The following is a 19,643-nucleotide window of genomic DNA, read 5'->3' on the forward strand; positions in this document are numbered from 1 at the left end:
AGGGTGAGGCCCCCCTCCCCTCACCAGTCACCCTCTTGTATAATCCCCTCCTCTCAAGAACCCATACCTTGTTTCTAGCCCAGAGAGTATAGTAAAGGTGATGGGATGGTCAATTCCTTAATTGGGTTATGTTATGAAAGACACCATCTTAGCCGACTGCCCTGCAAAATCTTCCTGCTGGCCTTGAATAAGGAAGCTGCCAGAAGGTGAAGTGCCTGGAAGAGCTAGGGCCATGATCAAGAGCCCTTGCTTTGTTTGGGCCATGGTCAAGAGTGCTTGCTTTGTCCTACAACCGCAAGAAACTGAACTGCATCAGCAAGGACTTCACCTTGAAAGAGTGTTCTGAACTCCTGGAAGGAACTCTCTCCAGAAAGGAAATAGTCTGCCTGACACTTCCATTCCAGCCTGTGAGACCTCAAACGGAGGACCCAGCGAAGCCACGTGTAGACTTCTGACCCATGGAAACTGTGACTAAAATGGGGTGTGTTCTAAACTGCTATGTTTGGGGCACCTGGGTGGCTCAGTGGGTCAAAGCCTCTGCCTTCAGCTTGGGTCATGATCCCAGAGTGCTGGGATCGAGCCCCGCATGGGGCTCTCTGCTCAGCAGGGAGCCTGCTTCCTCCTCCTCCTCTCTCTCTGCCTGCCTCTCTGCCTACTTGTGATCTCCGTCTGTAAATAAATAAATAAAATAAAATAAAATAAATAAAATCTTAAAAAAAAATAAACTGCTATGTTTGTGGTCATTTGTTAGGCAGCAACATAAAATGGATACGAGGGAGTAGAAAGCCAAGGTCAGCCACTGTGAGAGAAAATCATAATCCGTCACCCAGTTTCCAGATATAGAGCCCATGAGTTGAAGGGGATCCCAAGTCCCCTTGAGGAAGGACCCCACAGGGCTGCAACAATTATACACAGTAGTGATGCCATTATTCTTTCCACACGGGGACTGTGGCCATTTACTAGAATAACTGGGCCATGGGGAAAAGGGAATATCCTGACCCTTCAAGAGCTATGAATTGACACTGAGAGCAAGTAAGGCAAAACCCCAGCATGGTTCCCTACTGGGAGATCTATTGCCTTAGTACCCTTGGTTCTCAGGCAAGGGCTCCATAACCAAAGATTCAGACACATTTCCCAAGGATGGAGACAAGCGACCAAGACAAGCAAAGATCCAGCTGAGTGGGAGGGAGATCCAGAATAAGTGGAAAAGGAGGGAAATAAGAGATACCAGGACAGTTGCAGGATCCGTGCAAATGCATGGGCTGAGGCAGTTCTATGAACTCATCTCAATTAATTTTTATTTTACATATGGTTGCTGACTACCACCTTGAAGAGTCAATGACAGAATGGAGTCAATGACAGAATGGAGTTAATGTGGGATAGGAGTAGAGCAGAGGGGGACAAGGTGTACTTGTGCCCTGCATAATCCCTTGGCCTAAACCTCTCCTCACTCTGATGGCTTTTTCCGGCTGTATCTGCAACCCTTTGCCTACCAGATTTCTCTGTGCATATTTAACGCACACTTGGAGCAGACCGCCGTGGCCAGAGAGTTAATGGACCCTGAAGCAACACTCAACCAGTAACTGAAAGGAGTTGGTATACACCCCCGGCTTCTCTGCTTTTCTGGGGGACTGCTCTGAGACATGTTCTGCACATTTGCCTGGATCTGCCCCAAGACTGAGCTCTGATTGCTCGTGAACGCCTCTGCCTGGCTTCCTCTCTTCTGTTTCCTTCCTCACTCCCTGACCAGGGCTTCCTGAGATCAACTCCTAGCAGATTACTAGCACTGATGGTCCTGTCTTGGAGTCTGTTTTTGAGGACCCCAACCTCAGACGGCAATGATATCAATTTGAGAAATGTGGCACATTTCAGAATCTCTGGATGGGGAGGCCAAGGTGGGAAATTTACATAGCAAGAACGCCTCCTCTACAACCAAGCCTAACAAGATGGATGTAGCTCACAGACACCATGTTGAGTGAAAGGAACCAGACACAGAAGAGCACATACTGTATTATTCCATTTCTATAAAGTGCGTCAACAGGCAGGATGAATTGGTGGTTGTGTTTATTTCCCAGGACCCAGGCTCAACAACCTGAGCCAAAGACTGCTGCTTAACCAACAGAGCCACCTAGGCATCCCCAAATGTGGTCTTTTTTTTTTTTTTTTAACATTTCATTTATTCATTTGACAGAGAGAGATCACAAGTAGGCAGAGAGGCAAGCAGAGAGAGAGAAGGAAGCAGGCTCTTCACGGAGCAGAGAGCCCGATGTGGGGCTCGATCCCAGGACCCTGGGACCATGACCCGAGCAGAAGGCAGAGGCTTAACCCACTGAGCCACCCAGGCGCCCCCCAAATGTGGTCTTAAGAGGCATTATAGCTTCCGATTTGATTCTTGGCATCTTGCTGATATGTCAGAAGTCCAACTAACCCTAAGACGACTGTACGAGTGGCGCCTGGGTGGCTCAGTGGGTTAAAGCCTCTGCCTTCAGCTCAGGTCATGATCCCAGCATCCTGGGATCAAGTCCTGCATCAGGCTCTCTGCTCAGTAGAGAACCTGCCTCCCCCCACCCCCTCTCTCTCTGCCTCTCTGCCGACTTGTGATCTCTATCAAATAAATAAATAAAATCTTAAAAAAAAAAAAAAAAAGACAACCGTTCAGTGAGGAAGTCCAAGCTGGCCACAGGGAGAAGCCAGAGGAAGCAAGGGCCCCCAATAGGCTACCCCCAGCCCAGCCACCAGCTGAGTGCACACAAGACTAGGACTCCCCTGAAAACTCACAGATTTATGAGAATTAATAGTATTCTGGTGGTTTGTTATACATGGCCATTGACTGAAACATGTAGGGAGGAATTTTATTCTGGGACTTAAAAAGTTTGAATTCAGGGCACCTGGCTGGCTCAGTCTGGGAAGAGTGCAACTCTTGATCTTGGGGTTCAGAGTTTGAGGCCCGCGTTGGGTGTAGAGATTACTTAAATATATAACACTTTAGGGGCACCTGGGTGGCTCAGTGGGTTAAAGCCTCTGCCTTTGGTTCAGGTCATGATCCCAGGGTCCTGGGATGGAGCCCTGTATTGGGCTCTCTGCTCAGCAGGGAGCCTGCTTCCCCCTCTCTCTCTGCCTGCCCCTCTGCCTACTTGTGAGCTCTGTCTGTCAAGTAAATAAATAAAACCTTAAAAAAAATTGTAAACTGCACAATACTACATGAATTTAACTAACACTATTTAATTAATTTAACTAACACTATTAACATAAAATTATTAATAATAATAGTCTGATAAGTGCACAATGTATGTCCCCTCTTATGAATTTTAGTATCAAAGAAATTTTAGTATCAAAGAAAATTTAGTATCAAAGTTGTTTTTAGAGAGTCTACACTGAAGTCTCTAACTGACAAGAGAGGGTCGTCTCATCTACCTATAAAGTAGTTCAGCCCTACTTGGGTATTCCAATTTTCCAATGAAACTTCTTTCAGAGAGAAGTGGTTCTCATATTTTATATCCACTTCTTCCCCAAATCTTTTTAAACTTTGCCTAAATGGTATATCCTAGGCCCATATTATTTTGAAGCAAACACCAGATACACATCATTTCATCCAGAAATGTTTCACTGTATCTCCAAAAATAAGTACTCATTTATAACATAACCACAGATTATTAACATACTTTAAAAATTAATAATTCTGAGGGCATCTGGGTGGCTCAGTGGGTTAAGCCTCTGCCTTTGGCTCAGGTCATGATCCCAGGGTCCTGGGATCGAGCCCTGCATCAGGCTCTCTGCTCAGCAGGGAGCCTGCTTCCTCCTTTCTGCCTGCCCCTCTGCCTACTTGTGATCTCTGTCAAATAAATAAATAAATCTTAAAAAAAAATAGTAATTCTGGGGCGCCTGGGTGGCTCAGTCATTAAGCATCTGCCTTGAGCTCTGGTCATGATCCCAGAGTCCTGGGATGGAGCCCCACATTGGGCTGCCTGCTCAACAGGAAGCCTGCTTCTCCCTCTCCCACTCCCCCTGCTTGTGTTCCCTCTCTCGCTGTGTCTCTCTCTGTCAAATAAATAAATAAAATCTTTAAAAAATAAAAAATAAAAATTAATAATCCGTGGGGCCCCTAGGTGGCTCAATTGGTTGAGTGTCTGACTTCAGCTCAGGTCATGGTTACAGGGTCCTGGGATAAAGCCCTGTGTCAGGCTCCCTGTTTGGCAGGAGTTCATGCTCTCTCCCTCCCTCTCTCTCTCTGTCAAATAAATAAATAAAAGTCTTTAAAAAGTCAATAATTCCATAATCCCATTTACTAGCCAGTCAGTATTCAAATTTCCCTAAAGGTGGGTGTATATATATATTTTAACAAATTCAGTCATTTCTGTTCAGTGTTTGAACCCTGCCTGCCCCCATTCATCTCCGCTTTTTACACTTGTCTCCTTTGCTTAGATCGTGCTTCCTTTCTCGCCTCCCGAGCAAGACACCGCCTTCCAAATCTGTTCAAATATCACCTCCTTCAGAAATCTCTCCCCGGCAAAACTAAGCAGTTGGTCACTCCTACAGCATGGACACCCTGCTCCATCTGTGTACACACCTGTCTCTCCCTCAGACTGTGAGTTCCTTGAAGACATGAACTTTATTCTCTGGGTCTTTGTAACCCTTCTATCTAGCATGGTGCCTGGCCCATAGTATTTGCTTCAAGCCAGCGTATTATTTCTAAGGACAGGCTCCCAAGGCCCTTCCTTTGTTCTTGGTGTTGATCTAACCTTTTCTAAAGTTCAATGTCTTCTGCACAGATAGTGTTTTTCCTCCCTGATCTGGACTGGGGATTGACCTGGTGTTTGCAATCTGAAAGCTTTTAGAGAGCACTGGAGACAGGATTAATTGGTTTAGAGTCCCCTGCCCCCCTTTTTTAAGATTGCAAGATTGATATAAAGCAGAAAGACTGAGGGAAGAGAAAGCCACTTTGTCAATCAGCAGCCTGCTCTGGGACGAACGCACTAAGAGCTCTACAGAACTGGAAAGAAAAGGGTATTATCCTTCCCCTCTAATTGAATACCATCTACAAATCTACAGACCTGGCTCTCTGAGAAGGACCTTGGAACATACTCGCAGTTTCTAAACTGTAATGAATAACATTTTGAATCATACTTTTCAAGTGTTTCTTTAGCTCAGAACCCCTTCTTTGGGTCTTTCAAGTCTACAAGATCAATACTATCAATACTATCTATACTATGCAGATAGAAGCACTGGTAGAAAGGTGGCCAGCAGATCTTTGGGGCGCCGCTCTATTGGGGTCCCATATTGTCTCTCCCATGTGGTGCCTAAGACAGAACGCAAGGCATCCATCATTCATCCAATCTGTTACCATTCAACAATTTATTTTATCGAGTGCCTGCTGTGAGTTCTGTGCTGGTGGCATTGTGCAGAACAAGATGGGCTTCTCTTTTCTTGGGGTCTACACGATAGGCGGGGCACAGGGGAGAGAATCGGTAATCATTGTAAGCCAGTGGTTCTCAAACTTTATTTTTCATCGGAATCACCCGGAGGGTTTGTTAAAGTACAGATCTCTGGCCCCGACCTGCAGAGGGTCTGATGCTCTGATGCAGTAGGTCTGGAGTAAGTCCTGAGAACATGCAATTTTAGGAAATTCCCAGTGGATCCTAAAACTGCTAGTCCAGGGACCACACTTTGAGAACTGACATCAATAATCACATGCTAAAATACCTTCAGATAATGGTAAGTGCTATGCTTTTAGAAAATAAGAAAAGGGGAATGGAGTAGAGCATTACCTGGGTGGGGAACCACTTTAGATGGAGTGACCAGGGCACGCCTCTGTGAGGTGATACTTGATTGAGATCAGAATGATGGAAAGGAGCCAGCCATCTAAAAATCTGGAGCCAGCCATCTAAAAATGCTAGGCAATTCCAAGAAAAAGACAAAGCAAGTGCAAAGACCCTGAGCAGGGAACAAGCACAGCATATTTGCGGATCAAAATATGACTTTAAAAGTGCCAGCAGACAGGATTTTTGAAATGCAGCATAAAGAAAGCCGTTGGAGACTTTGAAGCAGAGTGCTAGTATGAACTCCTTTTGCATTTTTTTAAAAAGATTTTATTTATTTATTTGACACAGAGAGAGAGAGATCACAAGTAGGCAGAGGCAGGCAGAGGGGGAAGCAGTCTCCCCGCTGAGCAGAGAGCCCAATGCAGGGCTTGATCCCAAGACTCTGAAACCATGACCTGAGCAGAAGGCAGAGGATCAACTCTCTGAGCCACCCAGGCGCCCATCTTTTTGCATTTTATTTTATTTATTTATTTTTAAAGATTTTATTTATTTATTTGACAGAGAGAGATCACAAGCAGGCAGAGAGGCAGGCAGAGAGAGAGGAGGAAGCAGGCTCCCTGCTGAGCAGAGAGCCCGATGCGGGGCTCGATCCCAGGACCCTGAGATCATGACCTGAGCCGAAGGCAGCGGCTTAACCCACTGAGCCACCCAGGCGCCCCTCTTTTTGCATTTTAAATATAACTTGTTTGCTATCAAATATCTCTTTGGCTACTATGTGGATTACGTACCATGGGGAAAGGGCAGGAGGGGAAGGGACGTCAAGGCCGAGAGAGCAGACAGACTGGTTAGGAGGCTCATGATGGGGGCAGGGAAGTTACTGGGGAATTGGTGACAAATGGTGAGCTAGAGAGTGGTGAACACTTGGGTTTTGCACCGCTTGGTTCCTGGTAGGGATCAGCAGATCGTCACCGAACAAATGAGAGAAAGAATGAAGCTACCTTCCTTTCTGAAATGATGATGATAATCTTTAATCCTTCACTGATGAAACGAAGAATTCCGAGCATCATCATTCCCCAAACTGGGTTCCATTGCCTACTTGGTCACAGGGATTTTGTGGAGGTGGGTGTGAGTGTAGGTGCACACGTTAGCTGAATCTTTTTGGCTCTCCAAGCCCCTTGGCTCTCGGGCTCTCTTTTTAAATATTTCACTGCACCCTCCCCCACTTTTTGCAGGATAGAATGCAAGCTTCCAACAGCTCCCCGAGAACCATTTTCCCTTTGTAAAGCAAATTGAGTGGGGGCGGCTGGGAGCTTTGCGATTCCCCTGGGAGGTGTAAGGCGTTGGTTGGTCTCCGGGGACTCTGGTTGCTGGGAGAGGCTGGGAGTGATGAGCAAATCTTCCCTGCTGCGCTGAGGGCAAAATCAATTTATTCCTCTAAGTCATTTTCACTGAGCTGTTTTATTACCGTTTCCACTGCATCTCATCCCGCTAGAACAAAATGCAATCAAAACATAGATTTAATTTGACAAGGGGAAAGGGCCATGAACAACTGTAAATTGTCAGTACTGTGGCGGACGACAGCCCTGATCTCTGCAAGAACAAAAATGAGTCAAGAAGCTTCCGCAGATTAAAGAGAGCTGTCAAACTGCTCCACGAGGAAGCTTAGGTGTGGGGGAAAGCATCTGAAACACAAGTCACTCCTTGGAATGCTAGCAAAACTTTCAGAATTCCCTGTTAAAACAATTCCATCGTTTTAGCATTAAGCTATTGTTTTAGTATTAGGTTTCAAAAGTTAAATAATAATAATAATAATAATAATAATAATAAAAGGAGAAAGCCTATTTTTTGTTGCAGCGGTGACATTGAAATTCTTGCACCAGTCAAAAGGACTCAAGGGTCAGCTTTAACTTCCTTTAGCTCCCAGGACCCTGGAGGGCCCGGGGGTGGGGGTGGGGGTTGGGTAGCAAGAGCACAAACCCTTCCTGCTGAGCTGTCTGAGCACCTTTCTTTTTTTTCTCTTTCCTGCAAATCCATTTCTCTCTCTAATAACCAGGCAAATACAAAAGCAGCCAAGGAACAGAACTTTAGTAGGCTTTTTAAAAAATATATTTAACTATTAGTTCTACGTTCTCAGTTCCTGATTACAAATTTACGTAAGTAAAATGTACTAGCATTCTTTCTCAAAAATAAGAAAAAAAAATCTGTTTTCTTTTTCTTTTTTTAAATTTATTTTTGTTTTGAAATCACAATTTATCCTCTGTGGGCCACTGATAGGAGAGAGAGAGAGAGAAATGGAGAGAGAGAGAAAGAGAGGAGGGGAAGGAGGCAGGAAGGAAGGAAGCAAGTAAGGTAGGAATGGAAGAAGCTCTATGCTCTTAGATTCCTTTCTGTGGGGGCTGCCTAATTGTGTTATCAGACTTTATGCCTATTTTTAAAGAAAGATGTTATTTAATCGTCTACGTTCCAGGGTCGGCACTAGCTCAGGAAAGGGAGGTCACACAGACCCGCCTCAAGAATGAACATTTGTGTGATTTTATGTAGAGCTAGAAATTGTTCATCCTCCCCTTGGGAGAGAGACCAAGCAGATGGCTGGGTGAGGAAGCATGTGTTTAAAGGGCATCATGGAGAGAAGAGTGCTAGCCAAATAGAACACACATTCCACATGGTACCAGATGTGTAGCCCAGGTCCGTGTACCTGCGTGGGGGCACAGGAGTGCCTGCGCATGCGCACCCCTCTCCCCAACCACAGTGGCCCCTCCTGGAGAAGCTTGGCCTTCGGTGAATGCAGCCTGTGAACTAGGCACAGCCCCAGAAAGGGGTGGGCGGTTCTTAGCTACCCATTCTCAATAGTCCCCAAATACATAGATCAAAACATTAAAATTATTTATCTAAGTATTGCTTAATTCCTGTGTATATGTGTGCATGTACGTGTATGTTTATTTATTTCTACATTTCCGACTTGGCAGATATTGATCTCGTAATTAAAAACTAGTTTCTGGGGCGCCTGGTGGCTCAGTGGGTTGGGCCACTGCCTCAGGCTCGGGTCATGATCTCGGGGTCCTGGGATTGAGTCCCGCATCTGGTTCTCTGCTCAGCGGGGAGCCTGCTTCCCTTCCTCTCTCTGCCTGCCTCTCTGCCTGCTTGTGATCTCTGTCTGTCAAATAAGTAAATAAAATCTTTAAAAAAAAAAAAAAAGGAGAGCAGCCTTTGGGATGGAGGTTGGGGGGTGAAGTGCTATGGAGGAGACAGCAGAAAAACCAGAGCTAAGTTGCCAAGGGGGAATTCGAGGTTGGCTTCTAACTTGAATTGCTTTGCCTTAAAAGCTCTGCCCAATGGCTGCAGGGACTAAGGTAAATTTACTCCAAAGCTACTGAAGCTTAGTCCCTAGGATACCCCTGCTTGCAGGGCCCAGTGAAGAGCCTTAACGATGTATTTAACGATGGTCATATGTTCCTTACAAAATTCTATAAGATATTTCAGGGGCACCTGAGTGGGCTTCAGACTCAGGTTATGATCTTGGGGTCCTGAGATGAAGCCTATGCTCAGCAGGGAGTCTGCTTCTCCCTTGCCCTCTGCCCCTCCCCTGCTTGTATTCTCTCTTGCTCTCTCTCTCTCTCAATAAATAAAATATTTTTTAAAAAGATTTTATTTATTTGACAGAGATCACAAGTAGGCAGAGAAGCAGGCAGAGAAAGAGGAAGGGAAGCAGGCTCCCTGCTGAGCAGAGAGCTGGATGACGCAGGGCTCCAACCCAGGACCCTGGGATTGTGATCCTGGGATCATGACCTGAGCCAAAGGCAGAGGCTTTAACCCACTGAGCCACCCAGGTGCCCCTCAAAAAATAAAATCTTAAAAAAAAAAAAAAAGATATTTTAACTGGAGTTACTTAAAACCACTGTCTCGTTCTACTCCCACTTCCTTCATACCCTCATGGCATGGCTGCAGGCATTTTTGAATTCTAAAGAGAAGTTGAGTTGGAGACAAATTTAGTTTGGTTTAGTGGGATATAATATGTGGTTCACAGTCACTTGCATGTATAGATATATTATTGTTAGCCGACCTAGTGCGGGAATGGCAGCCAGGAATATGGCCCTCATCCACTCGGCCAACTCACCTGGTAGCAAAATGCAGGGGTGCAAGGCCAGACATTTATTATACCCATTATTAATGGGTAATGAAGAGTTGTGCAGTGCCTGGCACTGTGAAGGAGAGTGAAGGAGAGTGAAGGAGAGACGAGGCTGACATTTACAGAGCCAAAAGCTAGTCTGCAGAAATCTCTTCCAACTACCAGATGTGCAAAACAGTGGAACTGGCTGTTCAGTTCTCTGCAATGCCTGATTGACTTGGAAATACCCTCCTGTTAGGAATGTACATGACACAGTGTATATGACCATAAGAGACAGGTGCCTGGATGGCTCAGTCAGCTAAGCCTTCCTGCTCAGGTCATGATCCCTGGAAGGTCCCTGGAGCGGGGGGTGGGGGGGGTGGGGGGGGTGGGGGGGGTGGGTCTCTGCTCAGCAGGGAACCTGCTTCTCCCTCTCCCTCTGCCTGCTGTTCTACCTGTTGTGTTCTCTCTCTCTAGTAAATAAATAAAATCTTAAAAAAATAATAACCAAAATTTAAAAAAAATAAGATGAAAACAGAGAGGGAGGCAAACCATAAAAGACTCAACTATAGAGAACAAACTGAGGGTTGCTGAAGGGGAGGTAGGTGGGGGGGATGGGGTAACTGGGGGCTGGGCATTAATGAGGGCACATAATGTGATGAGCACTGGGTTTTGAACGCAACTGATGAATCACTAAATTCTACCCCTGAAACTAATAAAAAAAAGTACACCATCAAAAAAAAAAACCCATAAGCAAAAAATTCATTTTTTTTAATGGAAATTGTGCATAAGAGAATTTATCAGGATTCTTGTGTTTACAGGCACAATCTTGTGGCCATAATAAAAGAGTTAGTACATCTGTGTTTATGTTTTCTGCATCCCTGTAGATACTGACATGCAAAAATAATACCAAAAATTTAGGGGCGCCTGGCTGGCTCAGGGGGTTAAGCCTCTGCCTTCAGCTCAGGTCATGATCTCAGGGTCCTGGGATGGAGCCCCACATTGGCCTCTCTTCTCAACAGGGAGCCTGCTTCCTCCTCTCTCTCTGCCTGCCTCTCTGCCTACCTGTGATCTCTGTCAAATAAATAAATAAAAATCTTTAAAAAAAATTCATATGAGGGGCGCCTGGGTGGCTCAGCGGGTTAAAGCCTCTGCCTTCGGCTCAGGTCATGATCCCGGGATCCTGGGATCGAGCCCCATATCGGGCTCTCTGCTCGGCGGGGAGCCTGCTTCCCCCTCTCTCTCTGTCTGTCTCTCTGCCTACTTGTGATCTCTGTCTGTCAAATAAATAAATAAAATCTTTAAAAAAAAATTCATATGAAACCATCACAATTAGAACATTGCCAACAAACTGGTTAATAAGCATTATTATTTCAAACAGTGTTTAAGATTAGTTATTGGGCACACACAACTTGGAATGCCCTGAAATCTTATAGCTCAGAGATGAAAAAAAATTTGTTAGAGGATTCCCCAAAGTTGTTTTTTTATTTTTATTTTTTATTTATTTTTTAAAAAGATTTTATTATTTATTTGAGAGAAAGAGAGAGTAAGAGAGAGCAGGAGAGAGCATGAGAGGGGAGAAGGTCAGAGGGAAAAGCAGACTTCCCATGGAGCTGGAAGCCCCATGCGGGCCTTAATCTCAGGACTCCAGGATCATGACCTGAGTTGAAGGCAGTCGCTTAAGCAACTGAGCCACCCAGGTGCCCCTATTTTTATTTTTTTATAAAGATTTTATTTATGTATGTATTTGAGAGAGAGAGAGAATGAAAGAGAGAGCATGAGAGCTGAGTGAAATAAGTCAAGCAGAGAGAGTCAATTATCATATGCTTTCGATTATTTGTGGAGGATAAGGAATAACACGGAGGACATGGGGAGATGGAGAGGAGAAGGGAGTTGGGGGGAATTGAAAGGGGAGATGAACCTTGAGAGACTGCGGACTCAGAAACAATCTGAAGGTTTTGGAGGGGAGGAGGGTGGGAAGTTGGGTGAGCCTGGTGGTGAGTATTGTGGAGGACACGTATGGCATGGAGCATTGGGTGTGGTGCGTAAACAATGAATTCTGGAACACTGAAAAGAAATTTTAAAAATAAATAAAAATTAGAAAAAAAAGAGAGAGAGAGAGAGAGAGAGCATGGGAAGGGAAAGTCAGAGGGAGAAGCAGACTCCTCGCTGAGCAGAGAGCCCGATGTGGGACTTGATTCCTGGACCGTGGGATCATGACTCCAGCCAAAGGCAGCCGCCCAACCAACTGAGACAACCAAGCACTCCGAGGTTTTCCCAAATTTAACTATAATTCTAAGAATTGACATTACCAATTAAGAGTTGAAGTGGAAAGAAACTTCTAAACTCTCAGTAAGAGAAAGACTGAATTATTTTTCTATTTTTGGGGAAGAAAACATTACAAAATTGCTGTCAAAGGCAGAGGCATCCAAAAAAAAAATGCACTGTAGAAAAATACAAGTCAAAAAGTCTTAGAGAGGTCTGTCATGTATTTAAAATACCAGTTTTGTATTACTTTTCCGAATTTTGCAACGTGCTATTTGTTAGCTTTTTTTTTTTTTTTAAGATTTTATTTATTTATTTGACAGACAGAGATCACAAGTAGGCAGAGAGGCAGGCAGAGAGAGGGGAAGGGAAGCAGACTCCCTGCTGAGCAGAGAGCCTGATGCGGGACTTGATCTGAGGACCAAGGCACCCCTATTTGTTAGCTCTTAACTTCTGTAATATGTTGTGATTTATTTTCTCATTCTAAACAAATATTCACTCTGATATCTAATTTTGTTTCATAATATCTTTTCTTTTTCTTAATAAGGGCTCTCCCCCTACTCCCCAAAATTGTGTAAGGTCCAAATCCTGCAGACTTTGTCTTTACAGTTCCTGGCATAGACACATTTGGACTTTGTAGAGGCCATTATGAAAAGCCCAAAGAGGGGTGCCTGGGTGGCTCAGTGGGTTGAAGCCTCTGCCTTCGGCTCAGGTCATGATCCCAGGGTCCTGGGATGGAGCCCCACATCCGGCTCTCTGCTCAGCAGGGAGCCTGCTTCCCTCTCTCTCTGCCTGCCTCTCTGCCTACTTGTGATCTGTCTGTCAAATACATAAATAAAATCTTAAAAAAGAGGGACGCCTGGGTGGCTCAGTTGGTTGGACGACTGCCTTCGGCTCAGGTCATGATCCTGGAGTCCCGGGATCGGGTCCCGCATCGGGCTCCCGGCTCCACAGGGAGTCTGCTTCTCTCTGTGACCTTCTCCTCGCTCATGCTCTCTCTCACTGTCTCTCTCTCAAATAAATAAATAAAATCTTTAAAAAAAAATCTTAGGGGCGCCTGGGTGGCTCAGTGGGTTAAGCCGCTGCCTTCGGCTCAGGTCATGATCTCAGGGTCCTGGGATCGAGTCCCGCATCGGGCTCTTTGCTCAGCAGGGAGCCTGCTTCCCTCTCTCTCTCTCTCTGCCTGCCTCTCCATCTACTTGTGATCTCTCTCTGTCAAATAAATAAATAAAATCTTTAAAAAAAATAAAAATAAAAAAAAATTAAAAAAAATAAAAAAAAATCTTAAAAAAGAAAGAAAGAGGGACGCCTGGGTGGCTCAGTTGGTTAAGCAGCTGCCTTCGGCTCAGGTCATGATCCCAGCGTCCTGGGATCGAGTCCCACATCGGGCTCCTTGCTTGGCAGGGAGCCTGCTTCTCCCTCTGCCTGCCATTCTGTCTGCCTGTGCTCACTCTCTCTCCCTCTCTCTCTGACAAATAAATAAAAAATCTTAAAAAAAAAAAAAAAAGAAAGAAAGGAAGAAAGAAAAGCCCAAAGAACACAGGGCAGGGGTTCCTGCGGGATTCAGTCAGTGGCGCTCGCAACTCTTGATCTCAGGGTTGTGAATTCGAGCCCCACCTTGGGTGTAGAGATTACTTAAAAATAAAATCTTTTTTTTTTTTAAAGATTTTATTTATTTATTTATTTGGGCAGACAGAGATCACAAGTAGGCAGAGAGGCAGGCAAAGAGAGAGGAAGGGAAGCAGGCTCCCTGCCGAGCAGAGAGCCCGATGCGGGGCTCGATCCCAGGATCCCGGGATCATGACCTGAGCCTAAGGCAGAGGCTTAACCAACTGAGCCACCCAGGCACCCTGTTAAAAATAAAATCTTAAAAAAAAAAGAATAAAGGGTATACCCCACGAACAGGTAAAGGGCTAATACATGCAATAGTACCATAATAAAATCCCCGATAATTAGCCACTTAGAAGAAAAACACAGATTTCCACTTTGAAAGGAGATGGGGCAAAGTTCTAACCAATAGGAGTATGCAAATTCCAGGTTCCCATAAAGGAACAGGGTGTGTCCTCTACTTCTTTTTTTCCCCTTTCTGGTGACTGGAATGCAGATGTGGTGGTAAGCCTGTTGGTCCGTGGACAAGGGCAACACTCTGAAGATGTTCACCAACAATATGCAAGGAGTATGGGTCTCTACTTCCACAGAACAGCCCTATCGGCCCCCAAAGGAGCCTTGGTCCACTTAGACCCATAACACTACGTGAGTGAGTAATAAAGTTTGTAACTTGTTTAAGCCCCAATTGTTGTAGATTGCCAATAGGCAGCTGATCTTATATCCTAAGTGATACAACAACCATAATGATAACATGGGGTTCTTTTTTTTGTTTTTTAATTTGACAAACAGAGATCACAAGCAGGCAAAAAGGCAGGCAGAGAGAGAGAGGGGGAAGCAGGCTTCCCGCTGAGCAGAGAGCCCAATGCGGGGCTAGATCCCGTGACCCTGAGATCATGACCTGAGCCGAAGGCAGAGGCTTTAACCCACTGAGCCACCCAGGTGCCCCTAACATAGGGTTCTTAATTATTTATAAAATTCTGGTGTCTCTTATCAGTAGCTGCTGGTGAGTGGGTGGGGTAGGGAAAGGTCATCAGTTTGACCTTTTCTATGAGGATCCTGAAGCCCAGAATGTTGACTGACTTGCTTAGGAGCAGGCGGAGGAGGGTCCCCAATACCACTACCTCACCAATGGGGGCAAGTGCCAGGTGGAAGCCAATGTGTGCGCATTAGGCATCAGCACAGGTGATGAGTGCGCTGGCTCTTCACTTTTTTTTTTTTAATGACTTTACTTATTTGAGAGGGAGAGAGAGAGAGAGCAAGGAAGGGGGTTGGGGGGTTGGAGAAGCAGACTTCCAGCTCCGCAGGGAGCCCACCCTGGGGCTGGATCCCAAGAAGCTGGGATCCAGACCTGAGCCAAAGGTAGGCATTTAACCAGCTAAGCCACGGAGGTGCCCTGAATTTTTGCTTTTTTTTTTTTTTTTAAATATTTTATTTATTTATTTGACAGAGCGAGATCACAAGTAGGCAGAGAGGCAGGCAGAGAGAGAGGAGGAAGCAGGCTCCCCGCCAAGCAGAGAGCCCGATGCGGGACTCGATCCCAGGACCCTGAGATCATGACCTGAGCTGAAGGCAGAGGCTCAACCCACTGAGCCACCCAGGCGCCCCTGAATTTTTGCTCTTAACATTCACACCTGACTATTCTATTCGTAAAATCCTAGAGTAGGGACAGTTTACATCCTTGCTTTTCTTGTCTTCTTGTACTTTTCGAAATTTGCCGTGGCACATGGAAAGGAATATAGAATTGGGGGGGGGGGTTGTTCCTGCTTCAAATATAATGCGTCTCTCCCCTCGTCCCTCTTTAATTTTCTCCTTTTCTCAGGGGTTCGGTTTAAAAAGTCATCAGGTGTATGGGACGCCTGGGTGGCTCAGTTGGTTGGGCGGCTGCCTTCAGCTCAGGTCATGATCCCAGCGTCCTGGGATCGAGTCCCGCATCGGGCTCCTTGTTCAGCGGGGAGCCTGAACAAGAGCAGGGCCTGGCAAAGGTCGGTACCCACCAGAGGGCAGTTGAGCATGGTGGCAGTGCTAGGAGGGTCAAGAAATTGGCCACATACAAGGGAATCCGGCAAATAAGTAAACCGCTGGGGTTAATGGGAACCAGGTGTCTCACCTGTCAGGGAAAGGAGTTATAAATATGAAAAACGGGAACACCAAAACCAACCCTGAGATGCTGGGTCGACAGTGGAGGAATGGGGGCACCTGAGTGGCTCCGTCAGTAATCGTCTGCCTTTGGCTAGGGTCCTGATGCCAGGGTCCTGGGATTGAGTTCTGCATTATGCTCCTTGCTCAAAGGAGAGCCTGGTTCTCCCTGATGCTCTGCCTGCTTGCAACTCTCTCCTTCTGTCAAATAAATAAATAAAATCTTAAAAAAAAAAAATTATTTATTTATTTGACAGAGACAGATCACAAGTAGGCAGAGAGGCAGGCAGAGAGAGGAGGAAGCAGGCTCCCTGCTGAGCAGAGACCCACCCCCTCCCCATTTGGGGCTTGATCCCAGGACCCTGGGTCATGACCTGAGCTGAAGGCAGAAGTTTAACCCACTGAGTTACCCAGGCGCCCTAATAAAATATTTTTTTTTAAAGATTTTTTTATTTATTTGTCAGAGAGAGAGGAGAGCGAGCGAGCACAGGCAGACAGAATGGCAGGCAGAGGCAGAGGGAGAAGCAGGTTCCCCGCCAAGCAAGGAGCCCGATGTGGGACTCGATCCCAGGACGCTGGGATCATGACCTGAGCCGAAGGCAGATGCTTAACCAACTGAGCCACCCAGGCGTCCCCCTAATAAAATATTTTTTAAAAAGATTTTATTTATTTATTTGACAAAGAGAGAATAAGAGAGAGCACGCATGGGGAAAGAGGCAGAGGGACAAGCTGGCTTCCCTCCAAGCAGGGAGCCCAATATGGGGCTCAATCCCAGGACCCTGGGATCATGACCTGAGCCAAAGGCAGCTGCTTAACCAACTGAGCCACCCAGGCACCCCAATAAAATCTTCAAAAAAAAAAAAAAGAAGAAGAAGAAGAGGGAGTGGGATATTTACATAGTTCTCAGTCTCTCCTGACAAAGTACTATTCATTAGGAAAGGTTAAGGAAGAACTACTTGACAATAGAGAAGCCTGGTAGACACCGCCTAAATAAATGATCCAAGTTAAAGTCACTGGTAATAGGATAAAACGCAACGTCATTACCTGCCACCTAATGGCGTACAGTGAGAAGGCCACAGCGTCCGACTGTGCATCACCTGGATCTAATTAGGAGTAAACATCAAACCTTAACTGAGGGACAGTCCACAAATTAACTGGACTGAAAGACTGAAACATGTTAAGGGTGCAAAAGTGAAGCATGGAGTAAAGTGGCGGGGTGCTGGCTGGCTCAATCGGTGGAGCCTGTGACTCCTGATCTCAGAGTTGTGAGTTCAAGCCCCCTGTTGGGTGTAGAGGTTATTTAAAAATAAAATCTTTTTTTTTTTTTTTTAAGATTTTATTTATTTATTTGTCAGAGAGAGAGTGAGCACAGGCAGACAGAAAGGCAGGCAGAGACAGAGAGAGAAGCAGGCTCCCTGCCGAGCATGGAGCCCGCATGTGGGACTCGATCCCACGATGCTGGGATCATGATCTGAGCCAAAGGCAGCCGCTTAACCAACTGAGCCACCCACGGGACCCTAAAAATAAAATCTTAAAGGAGCACATGGGTGGCTCTATTGGTTGAGCAGTGGACTCTTGATCTCCACTCAGGTCTTGGTCATGAGTTCGAGCCCCAAGTTGGGCCTTACGCTAGGCATGGAGACTACCTAAACAAAACAAAACAAAACAAAAAAGCTTTAATATAAACAAACAAAAAAGAGTCTATGGGTGTTCTTAGTACAATTCTTGCAACTGTTCTGTGAGTTTCAATTTATTTATTTATTATTTTTAAATATTTTATTTATTTATTTGACAGAGATCACAAGTACGCAGAGAGGCAGGCAGAGAGAGAGGAAGAAGCAGGCTCCCTGCGAGCAGAGAGCCCGATGAGGGGCTGGATCCCAGGACCCTGAGATCATGACCCGAGCCGAAGGCAGAGGCTTTAACCCACTGAGCCACCCAGGCACCCAAGTTTCAAATTATTTAAAAAATAAAAATAAAATCCACACACAACAGAAAATATAAACAGTGAGTTAGATGAGTAAATCTTTATGTCTTCCAAGTCCATCTCACCTGCTGACCATTTGTGTGACTCTGGGAAATCACTTTCCATTTCTGGGTCTACTTTTGCTTACTGGCAAGTGGGAGCTTTGGATGTGAGCAAATAGTCATGTTGGTTTTTCTAGCCCAAAGGGGATAGCACCTTACCTCTCCCTCTGTCCCGTTGTGAAGAAAAAATGAGGCATGACTGAGTACAGGGGCTCCAGGGGCTCTGAGGGTCCTTGAGGGACTTAAGCCTTCCTCCTCTACCATCTTTGAGTGTGTTCCTGGTGTCTACACAACCCCCCCCACTCCCCTTCCGCTGGCAGGGTTGAAAGGCCGGCCCTCTGGGAGCGTGACTTGGAATTGCAAATGGTTGAAAGGAGATTCTCATCCTTCAGTGCAAATTCACTGCAATCACCTGGAGGTGCTCATTTCAAATGCAAATTCCTGGCAAATCCCCCTAATACTGGTTTAAACCTGTAGGGATTTGTCTGCCACCATTATTATTCTTTTTTTTAAAGATTTTATTTTTAAGTAATCTCTACACCCAGAGTGGGGCTTGGATTTAGAACCCCGGGATCAAGTGTCACATGCTCCACTCCAGCGACTGAGCCAGCCAGGTGCCTCGTCTGCCACCATCATCAAACTAGAAGTGGTGTCCCAGCACAAACTTCAACAAGAACTTGGTTCTCCATGTTTTCCACTCTGCCAACCTTGACATGTTGTGCTTGCTGTCTCAGGGCTGGAATATGGCTGCTGCTCCTTGAACAAGCCCGACATACTCCCACCCATGAAGCTGGCATTTGCTTTTCCTCTCCTGGAGTCAGTGCACTTCTATACCTCCAGAAATCTGCTCAAATGTCACCTGCTTAGTAAAGGCTTTGAAACTGCAAATCCTCCCGCCCACCCTAACTATCTGGGAACTCCCTTTCTCCCGTTTCTCTCTCTCTCTCTCCCCTTTTTTTTCTTTTCTTTTCTTTTTTTTTTTTTTTTTTTTTTTTTTTTGTGGTAAAGGTTTTATTTATTTGTTAGAGAAAGACAGGGAAAGACCGGAACACAAGCAGGGGGAGTGGCAGAGGGAGAAGCAGGCCTCCCACTGAGCAGACAGGGGGAATGACAGGGGGATGGATCCCAGAACCCTGAGATCATGACCTGAGCCCAAGGCAGATGCCCAACAACTGAGCCACCCAGGCACCCCTCTCCCCCCACCACGTCTCCCTTCTGGGCTTTATTTTTCCCAACAACACTATCACCATCTGACATGCAATGTGTTTTCCTTGTTCAATGTCTTTTTCTCCCTACCCTATAGTGTAAGTACGGGGCAGGGGTGGGCAGGGCAGGGGCTTCTGTTTATTTTGTTCACTACTGTATTCCCAGCACAACCTCTAGAATGAACATGTGGGTAACAGGTGCTCGGTAAATGGTTGTTCAATGAGAGAATGCACTTCCAGGAGGTACATGTGATTTTTAGGAAGGAAGAAGAAGGGGAAGAGGAAAAACATTTCCACAAATTCGTAACCAACTTCCATTCATGTCTGCTTAGCCAAAACCATGTTACATGGCCACTTGTTGCTGCAGGAGAGTCTAGCAATATGAATATTTTTAGTTGGATACACTGTTCTCCCTTTTTTTTTTTTTTTAAGATTTTATTTAACAGAGAGAGAGAGAGAGAGCATAAGCAGAGGGAGCAGCAGACAGAGGGGGAGGGAGAAGTAGGCTCCCGGCTGAGCAAAGAGCCCCAATGGCTG

This window comes from Lutra lutra, chromosome 9, assembly GCF_902655055.1.
Source record: "Lutra lutra chromosome 9, mLutLut1.2, whole genome shotgun sequence".
Lineage (NCBI taxonomy): Eukaryota > Metazoa > Chordata > Mammalia > Carnivora > Mustelidae > Lutra > Lutra lutra.